We start from the raw sequence: 7,981 nt of genomic DNA, 5'->3' as shown, positions 1-7,981 counted from the left end.
GAGGGTGACATTGACATCCAGGGGCTTATCGGACGCAATAATTAATACCATGGCGGCTAGCAGGAAAGAGGTTACCTGCAAGATTTATTCTAAAGTCTGGAAAAGGTTCTGTGGCTGGTGTTCCCAATCTAAAAATTCCTCACAGAAGTTTACCATTCAAGCTATTTTGGGGTTCTTGCAATCAGGATTTGAGAAAGGGTTGCGTCCAAATACCTTAAGAGTCCATATATCGGCATTAAGTTCTGTGTTTGATAAAAAAAATTGCGGACCACCCGTGGGTCATCCGGTTTTTGAAAGGGGCAGATAGATTAAGGCTTTTTCCTAAGACCTACGGTTCCTCCTTGGGATATTAATTTAGTCCTATCTGGTTTAGTGTAGCCCCCTTGGAGCCTCTGTCAGAAGCCTCTCTAAAAGTATATTTTGTTAAAACCCCTATTTTTAGTGGCAATTATCTCGGCACGTAAAGTAAGCGAGATTCAGGCTCTAAAAATGGTTGATCCATTTTTTACGGTGTTTCCTTCCTTCCTTTCTAAAGTCGTATCCAATTTCCACAGTCCAGAGGAAATTATAGTCCAACCATTCTGTTCAGATCCAAACAGAGAAGGGGAAGAAAAGTTTCACAAATTAGATGTGCGTAGGGCCATCTTGTTCTATCTAGAGGCCCCAAAACCTTTCAGGAAGTCAAAACACTTCTTTGTACAATTCCTAGGGCCGCAAAAAAGGTCATAAAGCCACAAAGAATTCCCTGTCCAGATGGATAAAAATGGCTATATCCAAGACCTATAAATCCTTGGGAGTACCTCCACCAAAGATTCTGACGACCCACTCTACTAGATCTGTCTCAACATCCTGGGCTGAGAAAGTAAATTCATCCATAGAGCAAAACTGTAGGCCCTCATACGTTTACCAAACATTACAGGGGGGATACTAGGGCCAGTCAGGAGCTTTCTTTTGGTAGAAAGGTTTTGCAGGCCATAGTCCCTCCCTAAATAAGAATTAATCTGTTATATCTCATGGTATGCCGTCATGTAGGATGAAAGGGAAAAACCATATTACTTACCAGTAATTTCCTTTTCATGAATCCTCCATGACAGCATGAGTTTCCCCCTCCGAAAAAAATAAATAAAAAAAATAATATATATATATATATATATATATATAATGTGTTTTTATAGGTATATATGAGTAGGTAAATGTTGGTGTAAATAAAAAAAAAAAGGAAAGACTCTAGGCTGTCAGTTCAGAAAGATACTGAGGAGGAGCCGGAGGAGGGTCAAATTTATTCTTCCTGTCCCTACCTGGATGGAGGCGGGTCATCTCTCATGATATGCCATCATGGAGGATTCATGAAAAGGAAATTACCGGTAAGTAATATGTTTTTTTTTTTTTTTTTTCCGTTATGGTGTTCACTGTATGGAATAAATACATTTATATTTTAATAGCGTGGGTATTTTGGGACATGGTGGTGCTAATTATTTTTAATATGAGGAAAGGGTAATTTCATTTTTTTATATTTTAAAACCTTTTTTACTTTTAACCCCTTAGGGACCGGGCTAATTTTCACCTTAAGGACCAGGCCATTTTTTGCAAATCTGACCAGTGTCACTTTATGTGGTGATGACTTCAAAACGCTTTGACTTATCCAGGCCATTCTGGGATAGTTTTTTCATCACGAATTGTACTTCATGACACTAGTAAAATGGAGTAAAAAAAAATCTTTTTTATTTCTAAAATTTTGAAAAATTAGCAAATTTCCAAGTTTCAATTTCTCTACTTCTATAATACATAGTAATACCTACAAAAATAGTTATTACTCTACATTCCCCATATGTGTACTTCATGTTAGGATCATTTTGGGAATGACATTTTATTTTTGGGGGACATTACAAGGCTTAGAAGTTTAGAAGCAAATCTTGAAATTTCTCAGAAATTTTCAGACCAACTTTTTAAGGACCAGTTCAGGTCTGAAGTCACTTTGTGAGGCTTACATAATAGAAACCACCCAAAAATGACCCTATTCTAGAAACTACATCCCTCATGGTATTCAAAACTGATTTTACAAACTTTGTTAATCCTTTAGGTGTTCCACAAGAATTAATGGAAAATAGAGATACAATTTAGAAAAATGGCAGATTTCCATTTTAATAATTTTTTTACAATTACAAAGCAAGGGTTAACAGCCAAACAAAACTCAATATTGATGGCTCTGATTCTGTAGTTTACAGAAACACCCCATATGTGGTCGTAAACCGCTGTACGGGCACAGATGGAAAGGAATGCCATACGGTTTTTGGAAGGCAGATTTTGCTGGACTGGTTTTTTGAAACCATGTCCCATTTGAAGCCCCCCGATGCACCCCTAGAGTAGAAACTCCAAAAAAAGTGACCCCATTTTAGAAACTACACCCCTCAAGGTATTCAAAACTGATTTTTACAAACTTTGTTAACCCTTTAGGTGTTCCACAAGAATTAATGGAAAATAGAGATACAATTACAAAATTTTCCATTTTAATAATTTTTTTTCTAGTTACAAAGCAAGGGTTAACAGACAAACAAAACTCAATATTTATGGCCCTGATTCTGTAGTTTACAGAAACACCCCATATGTGGTCGTAAACTGCTGTACGGGCACATGGCAGGGCGCAGAAGGAAAGGAATGCCATACGTTATTTGGAAGGCAGATTTTGCTGGACTGTTTTTTTGACACCATATCCCATTTGAAGCCCCCCTGATGCACCCCTAGAGTAGAAACTCCAAAAAAGTGACCCCATTTTAGAAACTACACCTCTCAAGGTATTCAAAACAGATTTTACAAACTTTGTTAACCCTTTGGGTGTTCCACAAGAATTTATGGAAAATGAGATACAATTTAAAAATGTCACTTTTTTGGCAGATTTTCCATTTTAATAATTTATTTCCAGTTACAAAGCAAGGGTTGACAGCCAAAGAAAACTCAATATTTATGGCCCTGATTCTGCAGTTTACAGAAACACCCCATATGTGGTCGTAAACTGCTGTACGGTCACACGGCAGGGCACAGAAGTAAAGGAATGCCATACGGTTTTTGGAAGGCAGATTTTGCTAGACTGGTTTTTTGACACCATGTCCCATTTGAAGCCCCCCTGATGCACCCCTAGAGTAGAAACTCCAAAAAAGTGACCCCATTTTAGAAACTACGGGATAGGGTGGCAGTTTTGCTGGTACTAGTTTAGGGTACATATGATTTCTGGTTGCTCTATATTACACTTTTTGGGAGGCAAGGTACCATTTTTATTTTTTGTTATTTACAACATTCATCTGACAGGTTAGATCATGTGGTATTTTTATAGACCAGGTTGTCACGGACGCGGCGATGCCTAATATGTATACTATTTTTTTTATTTATGTAAGTTTTACACAATGATTTCATTTTTTAAACAAAGAAAAATAATGTTTTGGCGTTTCCATAGTCTGAGAGCCAGTTTTTTCAGTTTTTGGGCCATTATCTTGGGTTGGGTATAATTTTTGCGGGATGAGATGACGGTTTTGATTGGCACTATTTTGGGGTGCGTGTGACTTTTTGATCGCTTGCTATTACACTTTATGTGATGTAAGGTGACAAAAAATGGCTTTCTTTACACCTTTTTTTTTTACGGTATTCACCTGAGGGGTTAGGTCATGTGATATTTTTATAGAGCAGGTTATTACGGATGCAGCGATACCTAATATGTATACTTTTTTATTTATTTATGTAAGTTTTACACAATTATTTCATTTTTGAAACAAAAAAAAATCAGGTTTTAGTGTCTCCATATTCTGAGAGCATTATTTTTTTCATTTTTTGGGCGATTATCTTAGGTAGGGTTTCATTTTTTGCGGGATGAGATGACGGTTTGATTTGCACTATTTTGGGGTGCATATGACTTTTTGATCGCTTGCTATTACACTTTTTGTGATATAAGGTGACACTTTTTATTTTAATTTTTTTACGGTGTTCCCCTGAGGGGTTAGGTCATGTGATATTTTTATAGAGCAGGTTATTACGGACGCGGCAATACCTAATATGTATACTTTTTTTTAATTTACTTAAGTTTTACACAATAACAGCTTTTTTAAAACAAAAAAAAAAGATGTTTTAGTGTCTCCATATTCTGAGCCATAGTTTTTTTATTTTTTGGGTGATTGTCTTAGGTAGGGGCTCATTTTTTGCAGGATAAGGTGACGGTTAGATTGGTACTATTATAGTTGGCATACGCCTTTTTGATCGCTTGCTGTTGTACTTTTTGTGATGTAAGGTGACAAAAAAAGGTTTATTTAGCACAGTTTTTATTTTTTACGGTGTTCATCTGAGGGGTTAGGTCATGTGATATGTTTATAGAGCCGGTCTATACGCGATTGCCAACACGGGGGGGGGGGGGGTGTCACAGGACCCCCCCGGCATTGTCCCCGGGTGCCTGCTCAATGATTTGAGCAGGCACCTTGTTCAGATCACCGCCCGCCGGGCGGCGGTGATCGGAACTACACATGACATACCGGTACATCATGTGTCCTTAAGTACCGGGACATCATGTGTCTGGAACAGGTTAAGTCCCCCTAGGGGACTTTGAAATTGTCAGATCGCTTCTCCCATAGACTATATAATAAATTACCAATCCGACATGGAGAAATTCCTGCAAAAGAAGCAGGACAACACAGGAGGAAAGTCCAAGATGGCGCTGAAAGGCGCGATGCCGCAGCACATGAAGGATGACTCCGATGGAGAGAGCTCAGGGGCAATGTCTGATGCGACCGGTGAGTCAATATCCACCCACATCTCCAGGTCCTTTTTAACTAAAGCCCTCAGGAAAGCAATTGCTCCAGTAATGAGAGACTTGGCAGACATTAAAGCTGATATGAAGAGCCTAGGTCACAGAGTGTCAGCTCTTGAGGACTCACAGACTGAGGTCTCACAACAAAATATTACTATCTGACATGGCCTTGGTGGACGCTTGGCGTACTGTCCACGTAGATGATAGAGACTATACCTTCTATTCAAATACACATGGCACTTATCATCGCCTTGACTACATATTTGTACCAGCTCACTCTCTCTCCAATATTATCTCAGCCAAAATAGCTCAGATATCTATTTCTGACCATGCTCATATTTCACTGAAACTACAGCTTCAAGGATTACCCCATAAAGAATGGACATGGAAACGTAATACTACAATTTTAGACACCCCTTCACACACACAATCCCTGACCCAAAAATTAGAGTTTTATTTCCAAACGAATGCCGACCCTGATATCTCACAACCAATTCAGTGGGAGACCCATAAGGCATACATCAGGGGTGAATTGATTGCGTTAGGGAGCCGTCTCAAGAAACAGAGGGAAAAGGATTTGAAATCATTGTTAAGTCAGATTTCACAATTAGAAACCACCCACAAAATATCCGACTCCTCGCTCCATTTTAAGAGTTTAGTTTCCCTGAAGCGCCAGGTGAAGGATTTATTAAATATTAAGTCTGCAAAGACACTATAATACCTCCGTTATAAATACTACGCACATGGAGATAAGGGTAACAAAGTAATGTCCTCGCTGTTAAAAAAAAAGCAGAGAACTAAAACCTTTATAGCTTCCATCAAAACTGCTGAGGGCACTAGGGTCACTTCCACACCTCAAATACCACAACAATTTCACAGTTTTTACACCAACCTCTATAACCTAAGATTCCCAACTACAAATGGACCAGATAACCCCACAAATAACCCAACTGAGGACTTGGTTTCTTCTTTCCTCACTAACATTGAAATCCCCACATTATCGGCAGATGATCGTGCTCAGCTGATTACCCCTGTCACATTAGAAGAAGCCGAGAGAGTTCTAGGGACCATCCCTAATGGAAAAAGCCCAGGCCCGGATGGTTTCCCCATAATATACTATAAGACATTTAAGAAGACCTTACTACCAGAATTTGTCAAACTATGTAACTCACTGTTTACTGGTTCAAATTTCCCCCCACAATCCGTTGAGGCCCACATAACCATTTTACATAAAGAAGGTAAAGACCCAGAACTATGCAGCAGCTACCGCCCAATTTCATTACTTAACACTGATCTCGAATGGTGGGCCAAGATCCTTTGGTGAAGAGCAAGTGGTGGGCCAAAATTGTTGGTGAAGAGCAAGTGGGATTTGTTCAAGGTAGGGAGGGGAAACACAAAGTCTCCAGAGTTCTACATGCGGCATACTATGCTAAACAGAAGAAAATACCATTAATACTCCTGGGTACAGATGCGGAGAAAGCTTTTGACAGGGTCAGCTGGGAGTTCATGAGACGCTCATTGCAAGCCTTTCAGTTTCCTGACCCATTCATTGAGGCGGTTTTCTCATTATACTCCTCCCCCACGGCTAGAATACAAGTAAATGGCACCCTGTCGAGCCATTTCTCTATTAGAAACGGCACGCGACAGGGATGTCCCCTGTCCCCTTCCCTATTATTTTGTGTCTTGAAATGCTTCTCTTGAAAATTCGCCAAAATAGACAGATCCAAGGCCTCAAAGTTGGCACTTTCACACATAAAACCGCTGCATACGCGGATAATTTATTATTAATCATCACCAATTGTGAAGATATGCGTATTGTGTGGCCTGCAATGGTACCATGTAATTTGTCTATTGGGGAATTTCCGTGGGTTTGGTGTCTGGAGACAGTTAAGTTATACAGTGTCTGGACTAATTGTCTCCAGGCAAACAAAGGGAGAGACCTGTGAAGATATGTGTATTGTGTGGCCTGCAATTGTACCCTGTAATTTGTCTATTGGGGAATTTCCGTGGGATTGGTGTCTGGAGATAGTTAAGTTATACAGTGTCTGGACTAACTGTCTCCAGGCAAACAAAGGGATAGACCAAACTGTAAAGCATGTACTATTGGTTGTCTCTTGCCTCCCCCTTGCATGGGGTACAGTATAAATACAAGTTCTGTTCAATAAAAGAGTCTTTTTTTACAACCTTCATCATGTTGAGGCTGATGTTTGGGTACCTGTGATGTGTGTGGGAGTGATACCGCTGAGATTGCTGGATGTTATACCTTGGGAATCTACCGAACAAGCAACCGAACGGAGGGCTATACTCACTGCATGCTTTTCCGTTCGGGTAAACCAGATGAACCAGACGCTACTACTACGGGGTTCGTTACAATTGGTGGCAAGCAGAGGGATGTCGTATCCCGAAGGGACGTCCCGGACAGGAGAATAAGTGAATGGCTCAGCAGTACGAGCTACTAAAGAGAACCACATTAAAAGACCTGCTGGAAGCTCGAGGCATTGCGGCAAGTAACAAGTTGAAAGCTACACTAATTGCCGAACTAATGCAGAGTGACGGAGCCAGCAATATGGAGAGAGCAAATACGGAACCAGATGAGCTGGAAAAGAAACTGCAGATGTTTATTCGGCTGCTAGGACCAAATCCCTCGGAAGGGGCTGTGGTACAGTTGATTGCGGACACCTACAAAGCACATGTAGCGCAGCAATCCAGAATCGGGTCAATGCAAGGGGACTCGCTACATTCCCCTGGATTTACAAATGGACATCCTAAAAAGGTAAATCATGCTGCTTTTAAAGATTTTGATGACAACGGAGCAGATATTGACGTCTTTTTAAAAGACTTTGAACGCCAATGCATGTTAGAGGGAATGGAGGAGGAAAGCTGGGTCTCAGTACTTAGCAGCAAGTTAACTGGGCGGGCGGCAGAGGCTTATAGAGCAGTACCGGACGAGGACATTCGGAATTATCAAAAGATAAAGGAGGTACTGTTGTCCCGATTTTCCGTCACCCCAGAGGCGTATCGCCTGAAATTCAGAGAATTAAAAAAGACTGGGAAAGACTCCTTCACCGAATGGGCCTGCAGGTTAAAGAGGGCAGCACACAACTGGCTGCAGGGATCCCAAGCTTCAACGTTGGAGGATGCTTTGCAGCTTCTCACGTTGGAACAATTCTATGAAGATCTGGAGAAGGATCTCAG

This window comes from Bufo bufo, chromosome 6 (genome assembly GCF_905171765.1).
Source record: "Bufo bufo chromosome 6, aBufBuf1.1, whole genome shotgun sequence".
Taxonomy (NCBI): domain Eukaryota; kingdom Metazoa; phylum Chordata; class Amphibia; order Anura; family Bufonidae; genus Bufo; species Bufo bufo.
The sequence above is the reverse complement of the archived record's forward strand: the minus strand, read 5'-3'. Positions refer to the sequence as shown.